The sequence below is a fragment of the Squalius cephalus genome (assembly GCF_949319135.1).
Source record: "Squalius cephalus genome assembly, chromosome: 24".
NCBI lineage: Eukaryota > Metazoa > Chordata > Actinopteri > Cypriniformes > Leuciscidae > Squalius > Squalius cephalus.
In genome coordinates this window covers 12,576,224-12,602,845 of record NC_137145.1, presented here as the reverse complement: position 1 = coordinate 12,602,845, position 26,622 = coordinate 12,576,224, and the positions used below count along the sequence as shown (strand labels likewise).

Here is a 26,622-nt window from a genome sequence, read left to right as displayed (position 1 = left end):
TGAATTTTGAATTGGTACAGTAGAACACGCGTACAGACAAGAATGCATATTGAGAAACTGCTCAGGACAGACACTCTCTCTCTCTCTCTCTCTCTCTCTCTCTCTCTCTCTCTCTCTCTCTCTCTCTCTCTCTCTCTCTCTCTCTCTCTCTCTCTCTCGTTTTGGAGTGTGCAGTCCCCAATAAAATTCAATAAACTTTATTTTTAATTGGTAAACTTCAGTCTTTGTGTCCTTTATGTTGCTTCCCTAGAGCCAGGGTTGGAACTTAATGCAGACAAATGCTGCAAGCTCCAAAAAAGCACCATAACATTACCATAAATGTAGTCATGAGGGTAATCAAATTATGACACAATTTTTTAGGCAATGGAATCTCAATCTAATTACCGTAAACTTGACATCTATTCTGTTGTTCTCTCTCTCCTCCTTACAAATTTTCATCCAGATGCTTTTCTGTGAATTGATATCGATAGGTAAACCTACAGCACAGTTTTGACATGAAAGCTCGGCTGCGTTTTGCTTTGACGACACACTGGGCTCAGATCATGTAAAGAAACGGCTCCGCAGGTAGCGAAAGCAATTTCAGTGCTCACAAAAGTAGATTGTTTGGCCCATTGTATGAGAGCCATCATGCTGACTAACAATAACCACAGAAAAATACATCAAGACAGACTCAGAGTTTTTCTTTAACTGGGTGAGTAAGGCTTATTAGGGGTTTTAAATACTACTACTACTACTACTACTACTACTACTACTATTATTATTATTATTATTATTATTATTATTATTATTATTATTATTATTATTATTATTATTATTATTATTATGGTATGATTAACAGCTTTGTTTAATAGTTGTATGGGTTATACCATCGTTGTTAAACTGAATGACGCACATTTCCATTATTATTTATATTTTAAATTTTTTTATCCAAATAGTGCTCATGGTCAGGAGAAATCTTTTCACCTCAGCCTATGAATATAGTAGTTATTCATAAGATTCTTTTAATGTATTTCTGTCATGACAACTCGGAGTGTTTGGCATGGTAATGGGTATGACAAAGTTGATATATTTGGTCTTGGCGGAATAGATCTGCTATGCTGCTGCTGCTGTTGGTTATGTTGCTGCTACAGAGCAACAGGACTTTCTACTGCCAATACATACACGACACACTGCTGTGAGCAAGTAAGACACACTTCTGCTGCTGTACAATATAGCGCACATGAATTACCCATAGCAGATCTATACAGGCGGAGCTGGAGCAAACTGTTACAGCAAATGCTGAACAAGTATTTGAAGATTGAGCAGCGAGCTCATTGGCTACTGATACAGCAGGAACCAATCAGCTGTGCCCTATAGAGAATGATGTGATTGCACGCAGATTGAGTTAAAAACGTAAAGAATTTAGGAAATTCTCTGATGACTTTTGCCATTAAAAAAAAAAGATGTTACAGAAAATCTGAATGAATGAGGAGGGTAGTGAATGACGTCCTGTGCCACTAAAGACCCGAGGAAGATACTTCGGGTCCTTAGTGACCCGGGACGTCATTCACTCAACTTTCTTAGTATCAATACATTATAAACTATATAACAAGAAAAAAAATACAATTATAAAAGAATGCCTGTTTACCCATACATTTTTTGTAAAAACTGTATAGGGTCACAAACGACCCAAGGTGTGTAACAGTGTAAGTATTTTTTTTCTGTACATCAGTAATTGAATCTTTGATGACTGAATAAGTGCAATTTACCTTTATTCCACAAGGTGGCAATATCTGATACACAATGATGAAGTGACGTTTCACTCATAGGTCCCGCCGCAGAAAACAAAAGAATAGGAAGTATCATCAGCAAAACTTGAAATGGCTCAGCGTTTTACTGCAGAGCAAGTACTGAATGCAATCAAATATTAGTATCACTGTCACTTGATGGTGGATCTAGTGAAGAAGCTGTCGGCGATCAAAATATTGATTTTGAAGATGTTGGAAATGATAGTTTTGAGATGGTGAATGCTGAATGTACTGGGAAATGAGCTCTGACAAGGACAGTGATGATGGTATAAAACATCTGCTCAAAGGTCGCTAAAGACCCGAATATGTAATAATGATTGGCGAAACATTCATGCATTTAAGGGTGAAGGCAGAATAAAATGGGACACAATGGAAGCTAGAACTCTCCTTGTGTTTCTCACAAGGGCTAAACATATTTGGATCTCATGTGCTAACCGCTAGAGCATGGGTCCAAATGTTGATTCTTCATTACCTTTGCAATAAAATATCTGAAGTGAGAGGACTGAAAGATTTTGAAAGACTATTGTAGCTTAACAAGGTGCTGAGACACAAAGGAACAAAAGAAACAATTGTAAGTACATTGTATAACAGTATATTTAATTGTATAACAGTATATTTCATAACACTACAATAAATGCAGTTCTTTTCTGAAATCTCTGCCTACCTTTTAAGATATGAAATCACAAAACTGCTGAATAATTGCACAGCATCATGCAACTAGAAAATTGCATTGTGTGATTGACCTCACAAAATTGTGCTTTAGACTGAAGCGAAGATGAGATAAATGAATGCTTTTAACCGACCCATGACTCCTTTCCTTTCTCTTTATCTTCTCCTGAAAATAAGCTGATACATCAGTGTCCCACATGAAGTGTAATTATATCTGTGGGTGGAGGAACTTGGTGACAAACGGTCTCATCCCATATTGCATAGGCAGGTTGTGCTATATTTCAGCCCAGAGCTTTGACGTGTGTGTAATGCCGTATGGAACGACGGCATCATTGCGTTCGATTTTGAACATGCTGTTCTCAACAAGACGCCTCACTTTAATGGATTCTGTCTGTCTGTTTGTAATGATCACACATGGTTCGAAGATTCCTCTTGCTAAATAGCACAGTTCATTTTGATTATGCCCCCATAAAATGTCACAAATGTTTTGGAAGGACCTGTATATAATTGCCCTGTCACAGTATAATCTTTTTTTTTTTTCTTTTAGTCCAGGAGGATTTGTGTTGGCTCCTTTTTGCTCGTGACAGCACATCCCCATGAAGTGAAATTATGCTTGATATGCCTTCAAACAGAGCCTGCGTTTGGTATCGACTGTGAAAAGAGAGGGATTCATGGAAAGAAGCATTTAGAGGCGTCACCGCACCACAGGGCACGGCACGCTATCCTAAATAAATCATCTGAGAGATGGGGATCGTGAATTATCGGTCATTATGTCCAGCAGCTTCTGTGTTAGTCAGAGGTTTGCGAATGATTTTTCCCAGCCAAATGCACATTGTCAATGCGTTTTGCTCCATTGTGTTGATGTTTCCTGTCGGCATATTAACCAGCAGCCTTTGAATCAGGCGTTCGCTCCAGGTTCATGTTTAATAAATTCATATTTCACAATCCAGTTGTATTGCAGGTCCTCCAGAATGTGCACATGAATCACAGATGAAAGTCCGGACAGCAACCCATCGGTTACACATCTGTGTTAATGTTGTGCCATCCCCTACTGGGCCTGGACAGTTTATTATTCAAGATGTATTTCCTGATACAAGGCATGGAACTGCATTAGTAATTGTTACATATTTAGATCAAATATGTACTTACTGTCACTTTATATATGCAGATGTCCTTCTTGTTGTGTGAATTTGAATAGTGCATATTTATCATGCTGTTTGAATGTTTATGCATTCCTCTAAAATGTATGGATTTTACTTTTTTTTTTTAATACAACAACAAAAAAAACATCTTTCTGAACAAGATGCATTTTAGCCAGATAAAGTATTATAGCTTTCCTGTAACTCAAACGGTAGTGTTTGCGCTTGCAACACCAAGGTCATGGGTTTGATTCCCAGGGAAAGCAAGAACTGATAAGAATCTAAATGTGTACCTTGAAATGCAATGTATACTCTTTGGATATAATGTAAGCGTCTGCCAAATGCATACATGTAAATAAAAGTAGTGTGCTTAGCAAGTGGCAGCATTATTATGTTGAAAAATGCTTGTGGATGATTGATAGGAATAGGATTTTTTCAGAATACTCTACAATTTTCAAATGGCCATTAATGGAAAATTATTTAGCCACCTTAAAGGGATAGTTCACCCAAAAATGAAAATTCTGTCATCATTTACTCTCCCTCAAGTTGTTCCAAACCTGTATGATTTCCTTTCTTCTGCTAAACACAAAAGAAGATATTTTAAAGAAGGTTGGTAATTAAACAGTTGCTGGTCCCCATTGATCCAATCTAATTATGGATGTGCTATACATAATCTTACGATACATATAATACTAACTATACATATACATAATCTAAAAACTATACATATAGTTAACATAAATACTGTGCTCATACCCTGGACCTATCATTTGAATTTCACATGTAACAACCATAGACTGTAAAAAAAGATGGACGACGCCCCTTCGCTCTCTTCCATTGATGAGAACTGAAGCCGCCAGAGTCCCGATATGGCGCTGACATCTTGGAACTTGAGTCTGCGCAGTAGCGATCTCGGGACCAGACCTGCGCAGTCGTGAGCAGGAAGTAAAGCCGCGAAATCAACGCTCCGCCCTCACTCTCGCAGAATGCACTCAGGGAGAGTGGATTCTGCACACTTTTTTAAAAATTGATTGCAGTACGACAAGAGGCTTGTTAAAATAAAGTAAATACAATCTCCTCAGTCCTCCGAAGATCCCGAAAAAAATGTCCGTTGGTGCTTCAGTGACTACTTCGCTCGAGAACCTGTCAATCACAGCTGTCAATCATGACGTTACAACACCGCATCACGTAACTAACTAAAAACCAACTTATTTTTGAAACAGACACTTGAACTTACATCAGCGTGATAAAAACGACAGCAAATGAAAGAAACCGCCTTTGGAAAAAAGATATTTGAAGTGTAATTTAATTGTTTAGTTGGTCTCACGTCCCATTGAATAACACGGGGAGGCGGGACTTATGACCTATACTAGGACCAGTCACCGGGGGGCGATCGAGACGTTTTGGCTTCACTTTTCATGGCTTGTGCGGCACGCTTGGTAACAACACATACATACAGTGGTAAAAACCATGTGGCGCTTAAGGATCATGTGATACTGAAGGCTGGAGTAATGATGCTGAAAATTCAGCTTTAACATCACATGAATAAATTTCATTTTACAACATTTTAAAGACAATGTTATTTTAAATGGTAGTAATATTTCACAATATTATACTCTTTGATCAAGTAAATGCTGCCAAGTTCTTTCCAAAACATGATAAAACCTCACTGATCCCAAACTTTTGAATGGTGGTGTACACATTAAAGTTGGTATCGAAGATTAATTGATGGTTAAAACTATCCAAACCTTTATTACATACTTTCTCTGTATATCCTTCTTAGTATTTCTGTTTACTGTCCTGGCTTTGGTTGATCATCCTTTCAATGTGATTTGCATGTATGGTTTGTGAGATGAAGAACAATGCTTTGTAGAATGTATCATAATAACACATCGCCTTTCCCTTTCTTTCATTCCCAGTGGCTTAAGAAACTCGTGGCGGTGTATTAAATTCATGAATCATCATTACAAGCTTGAGGGTTCTAAGCATCATTAATATTCGGCTTGTGAAGATGTATAGTCCATGATCCACTCTGTCTTTCCCTTCCATCCTCCAAATGTGCTGTAAGGATCCAGTCTCTACTAATGAAATGCATTTATTATTTTCAAAGGCCCGAATGTAGTTAAATATCTCTGCTTTGTCTATAGTCCATATGGTGTTAAAGGAATAGTTCAACCAAGAAATGAAAAGACATTTACTCACCCTCATGTCATTCCAAACATGTGTGACTTGGAACACAAAATCAGTATTTTTATACAGTCACAATGAATGGGAACTTTTAAAAGCTTTAAAAAAGACATAAAGAACTATAAAAGTGGTTAAAATGACTTTATATACATCTTCTGAAGTCATACAATAGCTTCATGTGAAGAGCAGACTGAAATTTAAGTTATTCACTAATAATAATCATCCACTTCAATGAGCTTTTAGAAGCTTGATATCCTCATTCAATTTCATTATAATGAAAAGAATAGCAAGCATATACATAAATAAACCCTTTGTGTTCCACAGAATAAAGAAATGCATACAGGTCTGGAACGACTTGACACGTTAGCTTGAGTAACTCCTTGTTACCTGCAAAAGCGCCCCAGGTTAGGAATCTTTGATCTAAAATAAGAAAAAAGAAGGTTTATGAACACAACGTCTTGAAAAATGTCCATTCTACTACATATTTTCTTGCCCGGCTACAGTTAACCTCATTTTCCAGGTAGATGGATTGTATGCGTTCGTCTTTGAACACATCTGTAATGGTTGTTTCAGTGTATTAAGCTTGACTTGAGTGTCTGGAAAAGGTCAGCAGCGATAGAGAGAACGGTTCAGCTGGAATATGATGGCATTGACCTCAATCCTTCAGCTGCGCCATAGTATGATTGGAGGGTAGAAAAGGCTAAACAATTGATTAATTTTCCATCAATGGAAGGAAACTTTGCTCTCTTTAGTCCACACTACTTTTCTAATATTTCTAATATTGAAGAGAAGAAAGCTTAAGCCTTTTTAAAAAGTTAATTTGTCATTCTCGTGTGGAATTACCAATGCAGTTAAGTGTGTTTTAGCGCATAGACATGCATCAGCAGCTGTTACTGTTAAAGATGGCATGAAACGGAAGTTGTGATCTTTCCTTCCCTATTGTGATGTGTATCTGAGTGAAATGGCTTCTCAAACAAGAACAAATGTAGGGCTGGACTTGATTTTGTCCATCTGGAATTGATTGGATCAATGGATGGTTGTGGTTTGCTATTGCTGTGATGTCATGTGAGTGACAGGTTGTCCCGCTCTCGATGTTGCATGAGGGATGGAAAGTTATTGTGATTAAAGATTACTAGGTCATGAATGAAAAAAAAAAAAAAAAAAGATGTGCATGGATAAATCATTTATAATAAATTCTGAAATATTCCATAACACATTTATTGTAAATTTTGGTTTCATGGGGACACCTGTAGAATCTGGGGTTCTTTCAATAGTTATTCGTGATATTGTGAAGCAAGCATCACATTTGTCACGCCGTTTCATGTCCTTCCCTTCATTCATTATTAATAATCTTCATTTTCTGTACTGTTTGTGAAGCTAATATTATGCTTGTCAATTGTTTGGCATGCTTGTCAAGCCGCAGTGGAACACACTGTATGCTTTGTGATTTTCTATTTCAAAAGGCATGAGAAGAAGCCTGGTGCCTCTGTTGACTATGAAATTAAGGAGAACGGGTCTCATTTTTCAGCACTTTCATGCTTTGCTGTTTTCTAATAATCTGTTGGGGGAGATCATACATTTCACCAAGGCACTGAAGCAGGGCACTGATTCCTTTAAAGAATATATATATAAATAAGATCTCCTCCTGTAGATAGATAGTTCTAGTTGTCTTAGATATCAGACCAGGCAAGAACGTTTCACTTTTCACGGAGCCTCTCTAAGAATAACACTTCACTTTATAGATTAAAGCAGATGTAGCCATGGCAAATCTCAAGAACTGCTCTCTCCATGTTGTATTTTTGGAAACCAACTCTTAGAGTCTAGTTCATCACGGTGTCATCAGTCTAAAAAGGCTGGTTAGAATAAGTTAAGTGACTTTTTTTGGACACGATTCACTTATTAGGATGCTGAAGTCCAAGGTTTTCCCAAGCAAAGTCAAGCTTTCTAAATGACATGTTTATATGCGGTTCAGATGGATGCCCTTGGGAAATGAATTTCAAGTTTATTCCTGCAGCTGTCCGTATTATTATGGCTCACTCTTCCCACTCAGATCCAATTGTTCATTAGACCAAGCGGAGCAGGGCTTTCATAGCAAGCTCCACTAATGGCCCAGAAAACAGCGGCTTGCCTGATTACCATTGATTCCCTGGCAAATTCCCTCACTTTGTTTGCTTTCATAGTTGCAGCGTCTGAAAACGCCTTGGAGATTGAAATTACAGCTCCTATTGTGGGTGGCTTTGTTGGTGAGTACAGACAAGCTGATAATAAAGCAACTGTCCTGGTCCTCACACACAGTTAACTGTGACTGCACACATCGGCTAGTGAGTCGAGAAGTACATTATTAGACTCAGCACTTACAAACAAGTTAGAAATAGCCAGGCCGTTTTTCTCATTCGGAGAGAAATGTCACTAAGGAGCTGTTTTCCTCTATTGGATAATAGCTTTGCCTTAAAGGGGATTTGAGAGCTGTGCTGACATTTTGTGCCCTTTCATAAGAGGATGTCTGGTTTGTATCACTATGCGGAATACCAAATTATAATGTAATGAATCAAAGCCATGTTATGGCTCATAACTTTGTTTACAGTAACACAGTACTCTTATCTATCTCTCTGTCTGTCTGTCTGTCTGTCTTTCTGTTCATCTGTCTGTCCGTCTGTCTGTCTGTCTTTCTATCTGTCCGTCCGTTCTTTGTTTTATTGTTGTCTATAGTTTTTTCATTGAATTGAGTCCCATCACCATCCATCCATCACTTTCCATCCATCCATGACGTTCCATCCATCCATCCATCCATCCATCCATCCATCCATCCCTCCATCCATCCATCCCTCCATCCCTCCATCCATCCATCCATCCATCCATCCATCCATCCATCCATCCATCCATCCCATCCATCCCATCCATCCCATCCATCCCATCCATCCCATCCATCCCATCCATCCATCCTTGTTGAATTTAATACTTCAATGTTTATTTAATCCTAATTGGGTGGTTGCTAGAGCGTTGCTATGCAGTTGGTAGTGTTTTAGTTTGTTGCCAGAGCGTTGCTGTGGTGTAACAAGGTGGTTGTGTTCATTTTGGTTATGAATGTTTTGGGTATTTATATGAAAGCATTTCTTGGTGGTTACTAGGGTGTTATACTTAACATTGTTCAGATCATTATAGTTGGAAGTTTTATCAGCAACACACATTTTTCCAGCTTGTAGCATACTCAAGTGCTAATATGTTAAAGCTGAAATGGAGTTTGGCACTTTGTCGGCATGTGAAATCTTTGACTTATGGAGCATACTGAACTTTCTTTAAGTTGTAAATAATTAAGAAGATGTCTCTGCCAAATCACTTCAAAGTACTGTATTTTGCTTTTTAACTTGAAGTCAATTATACATATTAAAATCCCCTGGAACGAACTCTGTGACTCGGTCCTTGATATTCTGGGAATTCTGGAGAATCAAAAAATGTTCAAAGTTATCTTTTAAGTACAGCAAGCAAGCAAGCAAGCCTCATTTTGCGGTTTCCCGATTTGAAAGCGAATAGTAGGATACTCATAGTTAATAGCATAATTTTCAGGAGCAACACTATAATTAGCATTATTAGAGCTTAATTAGACCACTAAACAGACTTGCAATGCCAAAACAGCAATGAGACGAAACCGATGATTGCTTTTCAACTCTAATATGAAACATCAAAAGGACCTTTGAAACTTGCTGTCAGACTGTCAGAGATAGAGTTTGGATTCTTTGAGGTTCATCTCATTATTTTTCCCCCCCCTCACATACTATTCTTATCTGTCTATCATCGTTTTCACAAATCGCTAGACATTGTTGGATAAATGCAATGTTTTGTGATTGCCCGAATAATTCGCAGACCTCATTAGCATCTTCTCAGAGATAACAGCCGGTTATAACAAGCTCCATCACAGGAATGATTAAACGTGTTAGCAAATATTTCCACCTCTGAGCAGTCACAACAGTGCTGTTAGTCGTGGGATTTATCCAATCACAGACCTCATGTAAATTCAAGGATTTAGTTATTCACATGAATGGGAACAACAGCTTTTCTTGTGTCACATTTGAAGTGGAATAATTGCTGAGTTGGGTTTGTGAATCCTATGCAAATAGAGATTTGAGGTTTTGAAAATACAAGCCGGTTGGATTTAAAAAAATGGTACCGTTTAATTAAAAACCAATCATGATTTTTTTGTTTCAAACAGAGATCACAATTCTGAACAAACAACTAAACAAAACAACCTAGTTTACTAGAAGTTCTGACAAAAGTTAAAGGAGAACTCCGGTCAATTTTAACATTGAGCTCATTTTTTTGTACATTTGGAGTGCTGTCAATACAGAGAACAACGACAAAAATCGGTGTTGCCTACACCGAGTTATTCTATTTTTAAAATTTGCACCCTGTTGACTTCAATGGGGCAAGTACTAAACCTGCTTTTAGCCTCTTAACATCCTTGATGTGTCATTACAAGTGCACAGAAAATGTGAGTGATTCCTTCTGAGTGAACACGAGTGAGTCTGACTGCAGTAGATGTGAAAGAAATGTATAAAAATGATGTTATTTAAGCCAGCGCAAATACCTTTGTTTACATCCTGTTTTTCGGTTGAAGTCCAAAGTAGTCGATTGCCGAGTTCACACGCATAGGTTTAATACCTATGATCACGCGCGTGAACTCGGCAATCGACTACTTTGGACTTCAACCGAAAAACAGGATGTAAACAAAGGTATTTGCGCTGGCTTAAATAACATCATTTTTATACATATCTTTCACATCTACTGCAGTCAGACTCACTCGTGTTCACTCAGAAGGAATCACTCACATTTTCTGTGCACTTGTAATGACACATCAAGGATGTTAAGAGGCTAAAAGCAGGTTTAGTACTTGCCCCATTGAAGTCAACAGGGTGCAAATTTTAAAAATAGAATAACTCGGTGTAGGCAACACCGATTTTTGTCGTTGTTCTCTGTATTGACAGCACTCCAAATGTACAAAAAAATGAGCTCAATGTTAAAATTGACCGGAGTTCTCCTTTAAAACAGTCTATTTAAAATATATCTTTGTTACAAATATTCAAATTATCACAGTAGTATAACGATGTCTACGATAGAAATCAAAATATCCCCTTTTTAAAGTAACGTGAACTTTGAAATAAAGATTATATCAATTACATCGTTACGCCACTAGGTGGCCACAAGTAACTTAAAATGTATGTCATTGAATCATTCATTCAAGAGATTCGTTCAAAAACACTGATTCATCCTGTAATTAAACAAGTGAAGTATTTATATTGAGTCATTCATTCAACTGATTTTTTAAAAATAATTCCTTGAGATTATTTAAACAATTTGAATAGACTTACAATAGAAATTTTACAATTTTCTTACTAATAGAAAATTACATGTTATTTTGTTTAGTTGTCTCTTGTCTGTTCAGAATCTCTATTTATCCAGAATTGTGCAGCTCTGCCACCAAGGGTTTCATGGTTGAGTTCTCTCTCAGTCAATAAGTAAAGTAATCTTTAACAAACTAGGCGTGGTTTCTTTCGGTAATCCAGTTTAGTGTGCACAGCGTGGAACTTTTGAGCTTCTGACACTTGGCATGAGAACCGTAGATTCTGTCACTAACCCACCCAGAGATGCATTCAAAGTTGTGCTCTCCCTTCAGAGAGATGCTGAAGCAATTTCCTCCACCCTGCAGGAGAGGTTGGGGACTGTGATTGATGTTATTCTCCTGGACAGCAGATTTTGATGAGTTCCACAAGCTTGAATGAAATGTTTTGGGTACAAAAAATTTAAAAGGAGAGAAAATGGGTACAAAATTAAACGAAATCAAAAAATGTCAGTGTAGAAGCGCTCCGGGTCTCTTTAGGATTGAATTCAGTTCTCTGACTACACTAGATCTACGGTTGATATGAAGGAAAGGTCCTGCTACCTAAATGTCATTTTGCACTGGGCATAAAGAACATTCTTTAGGCAAATGACTATGTAAATGACCACATACATAATATTACAGTCATGGGTCAAGTGTTTGAAAGGATTTTACCCCATATTTTACCCTAGCTATAAACCTTTAGGGCATTTATGCTCTGTTTTGTTTAATATGCCTACTTTAAAAAAATGCATACTCAATAGCTACTCAAATCTGAAATGCTGAAAGCATGTTGAACCAAACCAAGCTTTTACATCTGCATATATTGCAGTTCTCATAATTTAATGCATATCGCCCAATGGCACTAAAACAATTCCCAGTTAAATACTTTTTGCTGCTTTTAGTCAACTTTCTTAGAGTTACTTGTACTGGAAAAAAGAGACATGTTCTTGTACAATGGCTGATTAATATTCCTGTCAGAGTATTGCAGAGTAGTGTGAAAGTCTGTGAATATGCATAGTTCAATTACTGGGTGCTATTTCATTTATGCGTGTAAGCTTTTTGGAAGTTATCGCCCTCAAACGTAATTAACCAACATTTGGCCTGTCCGGAATTTGGATAAAAATCTATTGATTGCCACTTTGAAATGTTAAATTTAATTCCATTGTCTAAATTAAATTCCATTACCTTGTGCAACCTACCAGTCTCAGAAACTTAAAAATTATCAGGCGGACACATGTTTAATGCATCCTGATTGATTTACATTAATTTCAAGGCTCCAGTAATTTAGAATTTTTATTCTGAGCTGATCTCCATTTTCCTAAAAGCATCCTGCTTTTTTCGGTCAGTCATGGCGTGAGTGGCAGAATCCTAATGCAGCACATATATCTGCAGGCCACAGAATGTTTTCATAATCATATGCCTGATATTAAAACTTTTCTGATGGCACACTAAAACCTTCCAGCTTTGCAAAGATATGCTCCCTGGATGCAAAGTTTATTTATGGAGATATATTTTCTCATTATATTGTATCAAAGATTCGTTACTTAGCATAAACCCTAACAGAAATCATCAATCACATTGGCTGTATTACAATGCTGTTGCATCATTCTGAATAACAGGATGTGCTTTATTTTCAGTCTTAATATGGAAGTGGATCTGCCAAACAAATATTAAAACAAACACAATAAATAAATGAGTGAATAATAAACATGAAGATCCATGAACCGTGACAATAGAGGATGTTGTAGTAGAGAAGTAGAACTGCTCTTCCTGCATATTTTATGAGAAATTCCCCTGAGGAAGTCTAAACAGCACAGATGTTCGCAAGTAGTATAAGGCCTGTGCTCACTCATTTATCTTGCACAGACAAAATAGCAATGTCCAAACGTTCACATACGATCACAGCTTTGGGGCCATGTGATTTCCTTGAGGTCTCGCAGTGGCATTTTTCACTATGGTCTGCGGGGACACGGTCTCAGAGCGCTCTGTCCCTCTCCGTCTCCCTTTGGATTGCACCGAATGATGAACAACATGCCCTGCACTGACGTCCCCTCGAGCACAGGGCAGTTCTCCAGAATCGCAAAACAAGATGCCATCAGGAATCCTTAGGTGGGCCGTGCAATTAATGAACACGGCCTTGTGACATCTGCTTAGGAAGGAGCTGAGAAATGCTGGAAATAATGAATTTAGATGCAAATGGCAATTTGACGCTACGTACAAATTAATCCCATCACTGGGGTATATTACTCTAAAGTGAGAGAAATTCCTCAGTGTGCACTTTAAGTGGGGTGAAAGAAGAAAAAGACTGCATAAATATCAACAGCATATTTAATCCCTTATGCCGGTTTCGTTTGCTGTGAAATTTCTCGTTTGCAACACACTGAAGCGTTTCTAATCCATCAATACTATGGGTTTTTCAAAGGGAGGTCCCTGAAGGTTCTCTACGAGGTCTGTGGAGAAGATACATAAAACATGGATTTTTCTTACATTTTCCCTGGGTTTTCAAGCAGGAGTCCACAGATTCTGAAATTGTCTTCAGGGGGTCCATGGAGAAGATACATAAATCATGTATTTTTCTTATGGTTTCATGATGTTTTAGAGGTATTAACAAATTGTAACTTTTTGCAAGTAAGGATTTAAAGCATTAAATAATGTAGAGAAGTTAAAGGGATCGTTCACCCCAAAATGAAAATTATCATCGTTTATTCACCCTCAAGTTGTTCCAAACCTGTATGAATTTCTTTCTTCTGCTGAACACAAAAGAATATATTTTGTATTTTTTTTTTCTCTCCATACTCTGGAAGTCAATCAACTGTTTGGTTACCCAAAATATCTTATTTTGTGTTCAGCAGAAGAAATACATTCATAAATTCAAGTACAACTTGAGGGTGATCAAATGACAAAATTTTTGTAATGCTTTTAATTGAAGATACTATAACCAAGAAAATCCATTCTTCCAGTTTTGACTGGGGTCTAGGTAGGGATTTGTACAATATACACTACTGTTCAAAAGTTCGATTTTTGGAAATTAATACTTTTTGTTTAGCTATTTTTAATCTGAAAGGATGCATTACATTCGTCAAAAGTGACAAAGACGTTTATAACTTTACAAAATATTTATTTTTAAAATACACTAATTTTGAACTTTGTTCATCAATAAAGAATTCTAGTTTTCCATAAAAATATTAACACACACACACACATACGCGTACATATGTGTGTGTATGTTTTCTCTAATATAATTTTATGATTTAGTATGAAACTCTAATATAATTATATAGTAATTCAATTTTCAATTTCATATATGTTATGGGGTGCCAATGGAATTGAAGGTTAAAGTTCTACACTATTATCATAAAGGTTTCTACTTTAAATCCCAGTTGTGGTAGGTTTTCCTGAGTAGTTTTATGTCCTTAAGCACAATATTTAACCTCAGTCAGCCCCAGAGATCCTTGGCCAGCCGTCCCGTACTGTGCCCTTTCTCTCTATCCTCTTTTTATGTGAATGCCTTAAACGTTAGGGACACCAAAAGCAAAGAATACTTAAGACTTATTAATATGATTTAAGCTTTGTTACAGTCATTTAATCTTTACTGACCATTTTTACTGCTTATTAAATTCTTGTTTGATTTCCTTGTTATTTGAGTTCTGATTGGATAAAATGCCAGTAACGTAGCACTAGCGTTAGCGATCCATCTCATCAGGATAGTGTGACAGATTAATGGCTGGGTCTTACAGGGCGTTTTCTTGTTCAAATAAGAATTTGCTGGGTGAAGATGTGGGAATGAACATCCCTCCTCCTGCTTGTCTGATAGATTGACTGCTTGACACTGTCCTGACCTTCTCTCTCTCTTAGATAGAGCTCATCCATTTCTCTACATCCCATCTCTAAACGCTGTGTCCACCGAACAGTGCTAACACTGGGAATATTGTCCACTCTACTATTAAACTGTGAAGAAAGAGCTCTACTCAACCTCAACCTGTTCTTCATTTTGAAAGCGACAGTGGGCTACACGGTGGGTCAGAATATATATCAGTAACAGCAGTAACTCTCCGACAGAATACAGACACGTTTTAGCGCTCCTCAGTGACCTCTGGTTTTCTACTTTCTTCTTGACTGTAATACAGATTTTCTTTGGTTTCGATTTGTTCCTTTAACAGTATAAAATGATTAACTTTCAAATTATATTATGAATTCTATTTTGATGTGACCATACTTTTGCTTATTATTAACCTTAAAGGCAGGGTAGGCCGATTTGTTCCAATTTTTTTTTTTTTTGTTAAGCTGGTTGAAAGTTTCTTCACATCCTGATAGCAATCACTAAGTTAAGTGGGCTAATTGTATTTATATACATGTATGTATATCATATCATATACATCTCATAGATGTATATTACCTGCGGAAGGCGTAGGACCATAAAATGTTCGCCCGTCAGCGTATGTATTTCCATACCTGCACGCACCCAGACGTCACATGTCATCAGCTCGTTCAATGCTATGCAGAGTTAGACAGACGTCAGTCACCGAGCACCGCAACCGAAACAGTGCCACCTTTTACAGTTCCTTCTGAACCACAACAACAAGCTTATGCTGCATTCACGCCATAGCTACAGTAATTTGTAAGAGATGGAAACCTGTGACGTTATACTCGGTGCAGTGCGTTACTCGAATTTATGCGTTTCAATGCAACACTATCAACGCCGAAATGAATCTGGGGTTCATTGTTGTGGTGGAGTATGTTTTATAATAAAATACGATTTCAGTCATTCTACTTGAAAATTTCATGTTTGGTTCAGTATTACCTTCCGTTTCTTTCTTTACTTTCAAATGGTTTCTAAGTAAATCCTACTCTAATTTTTCCAGTGTACCAAATTGGTTATCATCAATATTATATTTTTTTAAATTTTATTTTGGATTTTTTTTTGGCATCAGCCGTTATTGGATATTTATTCTGCATGCGCGCTTACCCTATTTTTACATTAAATTTACCGCCATCTAACACTCACCTTAATAATGCTTTTAATAAAATTTAATAAAATTTAATTTCAGACTGTACATAATGTAGCATTTAAAATGATTGATTTTAATTGAATGTTTTATTTTGAATCGAAGTATAGAATAGAATTGTAATATTTTTAATTCTTATATTAAACCTGTGTTATTAAATATTTGAAATTTAAATTCTATATCTTGCAATCTTGGCTTGAAGTATCCAGTCCACCACAGTGGGATACTTTAAAATAGCTCAGATTCATATTCTCAGAATAACTACTTCCATTAGTCCAGCGAGGATAGCTAACCTCAAAACGCTTCAAGAGCACTTATTTTTAATGCCAGTCATGAGGAGACGAGTGGATCCGAGGACAAGATTAAAACGTGACATTCGTCAACAAATGACAACCTCCTCAAGTATTCAGAGACCGTCATGCGCAAAATAACTTTGAGTCGTACAGATTTTCATAAGCCTTTATGCTGATAGCTAAGGTTTTGTCATTTTATAATGCGTCGTTTTGAAAGATTAGGCACTTACAGCAGTCGTACTGAGTAATGATTCAGTTGCTGTGAGGAGGTCGTGAACCACATTTCACCCTACGACGACCTCAAAATCCGTCTGGAGCTCGGAAGCCATTAAATTTAATAAACTCTTGCGTAGTGGCATTTCTTTTCTTGAGTCAGTCATCTGTATGTGCACTGTTGTTGAGTCTTGACTTGTCTGAATAGGTAAAACACTACTGCTTAACCGCATTGCTCCACTAGGTGCTTTTTTTTTTTTTACACAGGCCATTTGTACAGTGAAAACTTCCGTTTTTACTTCAGTGTTTTGTCACCTGGTGATTCATTCGTAACTCTGACTTTGTCCTTCTTGCCAGAACTGCTCTCCACACACTGTGAATCATTTGGATGTAGATACCAGTGCAATAGCACAGCGGGTGGAAAGCTGCTCCCGGCCAATCTGAAACTTTTAAATCACTTTTATCACTCTTCCTTGTACTCTCTCACCGCGGCGGCCGCCTCCGCCTCTGTGGATGGGAATCCGGGTGTGCGGAAGATCTCCACATGGCTGCTTGCAGATTGTAACAGATGACGCAGCTCATGAGCTGCATGTGGTGCCAGATGCATCGCTCTGGTCCCTCCATAACAGGCCCATTAGCCGGTGATTTAAGTCTCCGCTGGCTAATCTGTCATAACAACTGGCACTGCCTCATGAGAGGCTCTGGTGGAGTTCCATTCTTTGAAGCACACGATTGGCTCATTTTCTATAGGTCCTGGGGCACTAGGTCTGTGAGGATCTTAATGGTCTTGCAATGATTTTAACAGCATAGAGGTTGGCAATTTAGCCCACACAGTGGTCCTGTCACTCATTTAGCTTCCAAGACTACATAGTCTCTGTAAATAGAGTTTATTTGCTCTCTCTGGCTAACGGCCATCATATCTGGCTAAGCCTTGATTTGTTCAATTTTACTTTATTTTTTCAGCCAGATCTCTTGTATTATAAGCTATAAAAATGTATTACATGCTATAAAACTACTGTGATTTAGGTCCAGTGTGCTGGGTACAGTTTATTGGCATGCTTTAGGGTTCATGATTTAGTAACAAGATTAATAAATGAGGGTGGATTTAGAGAGGCAGGAGCAGGTGCACATTATAGCTAGGGCTATACTCACAGACAGGCACTGGACAGGGCATCTGTCACTCACTGTGACACGTGACAGACTCGACTGCCACCCACCTTAAAAATAACATAGCGCAAAGCTACAAGGGCTGAGCTGTCGCCACTGTGATTGATGACAACATAATCTGAATCTAAGGCCACTTTTACTCTAGAGCTTTTGGTGCATGGCTTTTGGGATAGATATTAAAAAATATGACATGCGTTTTTATCACAAGTATATTAAAAACAGGAATATTATATATGTGACTGTAGATCACAAAACCAGTCACATGTCGCACGGGTATATTTGTGGCTATAGCCAACAATACAATGTATGGGTCAAAATTATCGATTTTTTTCTTTTATGCCAAAAATTATGAGGATATTAAGTAAAGATCATGTTCCATAAAGATATTTTGTAAATTTCCTAGCATAAATATATAAAACATTTATTGTGAGTGAATCCAGCACAATCACGACATAAATGGACAACTTTAAAGACGATTTTCTCAATGTTTCGATTTTTTTTTTGCACCCTCAGATTCCAGATTTTAAAATCGTTTTATCTCTGCCAAATATTGTCCTATCCTAACAAACCATACATCAATGGAAGGCTTATTTATCCAGCATTCAGATGATGTATACATCTCAATTTCAGAAAATTGACCCATGTGACTGGTTTTGTGGTCTAGGGTCACAAATTATGAAATATTACAGTTTAAAATAACTTTTCCTTTTTTAATGTACTGTATTTTAAAATGTAATTTATTATTGTGATGCAAAGCTGAATTTTCAGCATCATTACTCCAGTCTTCAGTGTCACATGATAATATGCTGTCTAATATGCTGTTTTGCTGCTCAAGAAACATTTCTTATTATTATCAATGTTGAAAACAGTTTTGCTGCTTATTATTTTGTGGAAACTGTAATACATTTTTTTCAATAATAAAAAGTTAAAAAGAACAGCATTTATTTGAAATTAATTTTTTTGTAACAATTTAGATGTCTTTTTCAAAATAATCTTACTGACTCTATATTATTATTATTATTATTGTTGTTTTTATAAATTAAAATATTTATAGTGAAAAAATAAATAATTTATATATAATATATATATAAAAAAATATTAAAATATGATATATAATACAAATCAGCTTGAAGCTATATAACATTTGTGTTTCTTCTATTTGTGTTATATTTTTAAGCCTGGTCTAAACTAATCAAAAATTAATAAAGCAACTGGTTGTTTTAAACCAACTTGCTTGACTTATGTTCCTACAGCCACCAAATCGACTGTTTTGATTTCTCTCTTTTATATTCCGGCTGTGGTGAGGACTGATCTGAGATGTTCCTGAACAGACTCTCCCTAATCACCAGATATTTTCTGCACCGCGTCCCTCTTTAATTGGCACTTTAGTGTCAAAAAATTGTTTGTCAAAGTAAAACTTGGATTCCAAACAAACACATTAGAAGAAATGTTTACAGCGATTCTTCACTTGGCACTGCAGCAAGCCTTCACCTGCTGTTTCAGGATATATAATCTGTTACTTTCATCTTTAGACTCTTTGAACACTTATAACACTGATATGCTGTGTCTGGCACTGCTCTGTGCATTTTGTGATGAGCATGTGAATTTTTTCCCCGCTCGTCCTTTACGGAGTGTGATGTGAACAAGTGCTTACACTGAAGCAGGTATATTATCTCTCAAGGTATGTCTCTCACTCTCTCTCCCTTCCCCCTTCTGCCGCATTTCATTTGTCATGGCCCAAACTTATCTCACAGACGTGCTGAAATGCAGAGGGCCGCGTGCTGATAACCCCGCCAGCGCCGGTGCTGCGGGCTGCTCCTCGCAGAGGGGAACCATCTGATACTTAATCCAACCTGACTCCACCATGCCCTTTGTGTCTTCCCTATTACTCACGACTCTATATATAGACATCTCAAATTTGAATATAATCAGATTGAAATAACTCAAAATTCAGCCCCTGGAGTTGCTGATTGCCTCAAACGTCCTTGCTTCTAGCACACTGTATCATTTCATGTCACAACAGTCAGAACTGATTTGATATTACAGAGACATGCTCCTGTTTGAATACAAACCAAGTGTTCACAAATAGCCGCATACTCACTGTTTGTAGTGTCTGCCATTGATGGAAGCTGAAGTCTGAGATTCTGGATATTAAAAGTGTTAAATAGAACCACTGTTATCAACTGTGATAATATAAAATATGTCCCTTGAGCACCGAATCAGAATAATAGAATGATTTCTGAAGGATCATGTGAAAATAAAGACTTTACTCCTGTCTTCGTTGTCACAATGGCTGCTGAAAATGTAGCTTTGCCATTACAGGAATAAATCACATTTTAAAATGTATTAAAAATACAACTGTCATTTTAAATCGTAATAATATTTCACATTTTTACCAGATTAATCGATATATGCTGCCTTAGTGAGCATATAACTTGTATGAACACGCACATTTAAATGCTGGTAGCATTAAAAACAATTGATTTTATTTGTTTTTATATTTATTTTATTTATTTACAGACAGTGACATTTGATTAAATATTTAGTTTAAAGATCAGAAATGTATAATTTATTGACCATAACAATATATACAATAAATACAGATTGTATGGGCCAGAATTGACTTGAACAGAACAATTGACTTGAGATTTGATTTGGATGCCACATATAAGACTTCTGAAGAAAAAAAAAAAGAAAGAAAAAAAGAAACGAATAAGAAAACCACTACTTGCAATTATATGGTTAACAAACCATTTAATAAAAAATAAAAAAATTATCTTCTGACTTAGGGTACGTTTACACGATAACGATATGGTTAGCGTTTTCGTGTATGCTTATTGCTTATGTTTTCCGTGTACAGGCGACATCATTGTCAAAACGATCCCCATTCACGCGGATCTGCGAAAAACGACTAAAAACACTGTATTCCTCTGCCAGGCCATTAGATGGCGATGAAACACTATAGATTGAACACATAACGCATGTGCATGATGTCATTGTTTTCAGAGATTCAACTTGGAAACGCATTTTCACAAAAGTTTGCGGTTTCAGGCACATGAATGGCCAAAAAAGTTGTACGTTTTTAGTTGAAAATGGTTTCGTGTAAACAGCCAACGCATTCTCATCCTAGGGCGTCATATACTGACGCTTTTGACATTTCGTCTACATCGAACGCACATGGCACCCTTTAGCGTCAATATGACATGCACACAGCTTTGTTCGTTATGGGTAGGTTTAGGTCTGGGGTAGGGTTAGGGTCAGACCGCTAGGAGGCGCCTTCTGGTAGTGATGGGGACGAGACCGCCTATGCCGAGTCCGAGTCAAGACCGAGTCTTTGAAGGGTCGAGTCCGAGTCTAGACCGAGTCCGTTGGTTTTCAAATTCAGTCGAGTCCGAGTCAAGACCGAGTCTTTGAAGGGTCGAGTCCGAGTCGAGACCGAGTCCGTTGGTTTTCAAATTCAGCCGAGTCCGAGTCAAGACCGAGTCTTTGAAGGGTCGAGTCCGAGTCGAGACCGAGTCCGTTGGTTTTCAAATTCAGTCGAGTCCGAGTCAAGACCGAGTCTTTGAAGGGTCGAGTCCGAGTCGAGACCGAGTCCGTTGGTTTTCAAATTCAGTCGAGTCCGAGTCAAGACCGAGTCTTTGAAGGGTCGAGTCCGAGTCGAGACCGAGTCCGTTGGTTTTCAAATTCAGCCGAGTCCGAGTCAAGACCGAGTCTTTGAAGGGTCGAGTCCGAGTCGAGACCGAGTCCGTTGGTTTTCAAATTCAGCCGAGTCCGAGTCAAGACCGAGTCTTTGAAGGGTCGAGTCCGAGTCGAGACCGAGTCCGTTGGTTTTCAAATTCAGTCGAGTCCGAGTCAAGGCCGAGTCTTTGAAGGGTCGAGTCCGAGTCGAGACCGAGTCCGTTGGTTAACATGGGAGGATTTGAACTTGAAACACGGAGTGTACTGACGCCTTTCCGTGGTTAAAACAACATTGCTTCTTATGTTTGTTCATGTTTATTTGAGGCTATAAATTAACTAGAAGGAAGAGATGATCGGTTCACGAGCAGCTTTAACTGATGCTCTACAGCGATCTGTCACTACACATTTAAGAGCCACAAAACGGTATTTATTGTTTAAATTTCTTTTAAAAAATGACCAAATTTGAAAGGCGAGACTTTGTTTAATATGTTTAATATCAAAAGTAACCGAAAAGTAACCTGGTCTGTCCTGTCTGTCAGCGTGTTGTCAGTCTCCTCTCTGCTCCGCAATGTATTTTTCACTGCGTGAGAACATGGTGTGGCGTGAGAACGGTGTAGCTTGTCGGACATAGCGACAGTAACTAAGGGAGGCGGGTCTTTGCAAACAGTCAATTAAAATTTTCTAGTGGTATGTATTCTAGTGGACTAGTGATGGGACGAGACCGCCTATGCCGAGTCAGAGTCAAGACCGAGTCTTTGAAGGGTCGAGTCCGAGTCAAGACCGAGTCTTTGTAAGAACAAGTCCGAGTTGAGTCCGAGAAAGCAGAAATCGGTCTCGAGACCGGACTCGAGTACTACATCACTACCTTCTGGCCCATATCTATCTGCGTCTCATATTGACGCTAAAGGGTGCCATGTGCGTTCGATGTAGACGAAATGCCAAAAGCGTCAGTATATGACGCCTTGGGATGAGAACGGGCTGAAACAGCCCCTTAGGTTGACTCATCTGCCTGCTCAATCATATATCTTATTAAAACAAAAGCTTCATTAGACCAGCTTGTACCATCTCACTCTTATAGGAATTAAGCAATGCATTTGCATTCACTGAGGCGACACACTGAATGAGCTTTTGTGCCGTTATAGTACTCTTTCCTCCCCAGGTAGCCGTGGTGCTGCTGGGATGAGCTAGAAAATGATGTGGCTCTTGGGCTTGCCATTACTCTTGCTCACACAACTGAATTAGATAGATTGAGTGATCCATCACAGAGCTCCGGTTCTCATAACCAAACTAATAAAGACGTTTTAGGAGGGGGCAGTTTAGGGACCTGACATGCCCACAATACAATGTTTGACAAATAGCATTCATATTTTTTCACAATTAGCTTGTACCACATCTCTGTCAGACGGAGGGTGTTTTAATTTTCTGTTTTGAGCTATTTTGTTGTTAAAACATTGCAGCGTGTGGTTTTGAATGTTCGTTTCATGCTTTGAAAATCGTAGGCAGGCATTAAACTTTGAATCCTAAGAGTGCCACTTTTGCAAAGTGTTATGAAGCAGGAGTATTTGTTAAGATTATTGCATGTATATTTTTTTCGAAACTGTGCAACTTAAAATGAAAAAGAATTCATTTAATATGGAAATACATAAAAACATCCATCCATCCATCCTTCATCCATCCATATGATGAAATATTGTGTACATTAATTATTCATAAACCATCCATCCATTCCATTGCTTCCACTGCTTCCTTTTTGAACACTTCTATTATGAAAACCATTTTGCTTTTACTTTTTACAGACATTACAATGGCTTTTTTGTTTTTAGATCCCTCACTAATGTTTTCTGGCTTAGCAAATTTACAGCTCTGTCTTTTTTGCTATTATCACCTTCCCAGCACTGGCATTATGGGTGATATATCGTTCTTAGTTTGAGGTGATAACATCTTTTCAGCCTCTTAATGCCACTGTCTCTCTGATTCATTTATTTGGCACCAGAATGAATCTCTAGCCATTTCCTTCAAGACATCAGAAAGTACTTGAGGGCAAACTGAAGATTAAGGCATGAAGTTTGTTTGGTTTGTATTGTGCAAATAAGCTATATTGAATAACAGTAGTTTTAACTTATCTCTGAGATTTAAGTATGCTCTGTTTCTAAAAAGTGCTGTTGTGGTTCCATCATAAAGTGCTGGTGTCAGATTGTACATTGCAGCATACTATAGATGATTATTATATTCATAATAATCAGTTCATTAGCTAAAATCCAATCAACTCTGTACTTTGCAGACTAATTTTACTGTTTAAAAACTGTAAAGTCAGCCAATCAGATTTGAGCTTGACCCAACAAGTAGTGCTTTCTAGTTTTGTGTGCATCCGACGGTCAGTAACTGGACTTTATGCAGTCAGTCTGAGGCTGTAATGTCTTAGTTTTTCCAGAGACATTATGAAGCTTCTTGAACTGTAGAGTCTGAATGTTGCGGTCAAAATTGTTGTCTGCTGATACACTGAATTTCAGAATTTCATCTGTTGTCATCAGCTAGACTGATGAAAAATGCTATTTACTGAAAGCTCGAATGCTGTTGGGAGACAAGTGGCTATTTTCTGTAGTGCTTTTGGAGTCAGCTTTTGGAACACGCTCTCACACGGCTGGACTACCAATTTGTCCACAGCAATCTCCTCGTGGGGCTGATGCCAAAATGACCTTACAGCATAATACATCTCTCTCTCTCTCACACACTCGAAACGGCGAGGGAGTTTCGTCTTCCCAGCCTGATAAAAGCAGCTTGGGAGGGTTGTCGCTGTTTCACAGATCTGCCAGAGGAAGACAGGTGACAAATAGACCTGCCCCATGGCACAGGATGTCCCACTGAGTGGATTGTTCCCTAAAACTTAATGAAACTATCCATACACATCAAAGTGAAGTCCAAATCATGATTTTCAGTCTAGAGATATTTGGTACAATTTAGAAAGGGAAAAAAGGGCGGTTCAAACAGAATGCCCTTTTCCTTTCCACTGCGCTACATTTCCATTATTTTTCTATGCAAACATGCGCTTCACGGACGTGTTTAATCTTCTTAATCATCTTGAGTGTTCTAAAAACGTAGCGCTTAAGTTAAAATAAGTTCAACATTTTAAAAAAAACAAACATCTTGAGACCTTTTTTCCCCAATTCCACTGTTACAATACAAAACAGTTATTTTAAAATGCAATGTAATATAAATATTAGGGCTGTCAAACGATTAATCGCGATTAATCGCATCCAAAATAAAAGTTTGTTTTTACATAATACATGTGTGTGTACGGTGTATAATTATTTTCTATATATAAATACACACACATGCATGTATATATTTAAGAAATATTTGCATGTATATACTGTGTGTATATATATTTATATTATATATAATTTATATTATATATAAATATTTTATATATAAATAACACATTTTCTTAAATATATATATGCATGTGTGTGTATTTATATATAGAAAATAATTATACTCCATACACAGACATAAATTATGTAAACACAAACTTTTATTTTGGATGCGATTAATCGTTTGACAGCCCTAATAAATATAAAATGTAAATGTCCATTTGAGAACCACTGGTTTAGGGCCGGTTCACACAAATGTGTCGGCATATTATAAGCAAACTTTTTTTAATTGATATCAAAAAACATATCAAATCATCATATAAATTAAAATATATGTTTAAGATACACTGGTGTTCAAAAGTTTAGAATAATTATTATAGTTTATTATAATTATTTTTTTGCTCAACAAGGATACATTTATTTGATCAAAAATACAGTAAAAATAGTGTGAACACGTTTTAAAATAATTGTTTTGTTTATATATATTTCCAGGGTCATGTCGTGTAGCAGTCTGAAAACCACTGGTCTAAACCGTTCTGTTAGATACTACAGAGAAGTTCAAAGAATTTGAAATGGGAGATATTTTAAAATGAGAAGCTTGGGATGCATTGGAGAGTGTCTTGAGGCAGTCTGGAGGCAGACAGCCTGCGAAAGGATCAGACGCTGTCAGCTTAGAAATGAATGACCTGTATTTCATGTATGCCACTTTCGAATTCTTTCATCTACCCAAAGGAACTCAGATTCTCATCAATTTCTATGATCTCACAAATCAAAAATTTTGACAGTCATCTTTTATCTATAAACATATCTGGATCTAAGTCTTCCATAGCATCTGTATCCTAAGTATTCCTTTTCATTTCTTTGCTAGGATGGTCCATAGATGGAAAGTAGGGCACTTAAATTTTATGTACCGAATCATTTAACAGTATATAATGCACCCGTTTATGCAATTTTATCACAAAAAAAAAAAAACCTTTTCATAAGAAAGTACCTCAGTTATATGAAACGGATATGTGCTGTCATTCTTAAGTTCACAATAATGCTTCTTCTCTGTTCTAGACGGGAATAGAGTAGGTTTCCTCTCCTTTGTTTTTTTTTTTTTTTGAAAGCTCAGTGATTCTGTCCTCATTTACTCATGGTCATGCTTTTTCTGCAAACCACAAAAGGACATTCGACAGGATGTCCAATCAATTTTTCTATTAAAAAGAGAAGTGAATTAGGACTGGGATTGTCATGCTTCAAAAATTACAACAAAAAAAGCACCTTGAAAATAGTTCATACTTGAACTATTGCTGGATGAGGCTTCAGAAGCACTCAGGTGTTATCCTTTACTGTTGTGGAGCAGAGATAGGACTGCTAGTTCTCAAAACGTCATTGACTTCATTAAAAATCAATATGAAATTAAAATGGACCCTATTTACTGTTTTAATACACATTCCTGTTTAACTATTTATCAATGCACATTATTCTACAGAACAAAAGCAAGAAGTTCCTTTCCCTACCTTTTAATTATGCTGCCAATTCAGATAAAAACAATACCTTTTTTTGGGGAAATGAAAATTCTGTCATTATTTACTCGCTGTCGCTCATTTTCTTCTTCAGCTGAATGTCTAATCAATTTTTTTTTCTCCATAAAAATAAAGCCTATGAGGACTGGCACTGTCAAGCTTTAGAAATGACAAAAACGCATCTTGAAAGTGGTTCATAATACTTTGTGCTATATAAGTCTTCAGAAGCA

At 37.3% G+C, this 26,622-nt stretch overlaps 1 protein-coding gene across 4 annotated transcripts in view; it reads left to right on the top strand.

The window, feature by feature from the left end:
* The window catches only part of ntm (neurotrimin), a 330,112-nt gene that overhangs the window by 53,121 nt on the left and 250,369 nt on the right, over positions 1-26,622 (top strand). The window lies entirely within an intron of this gene.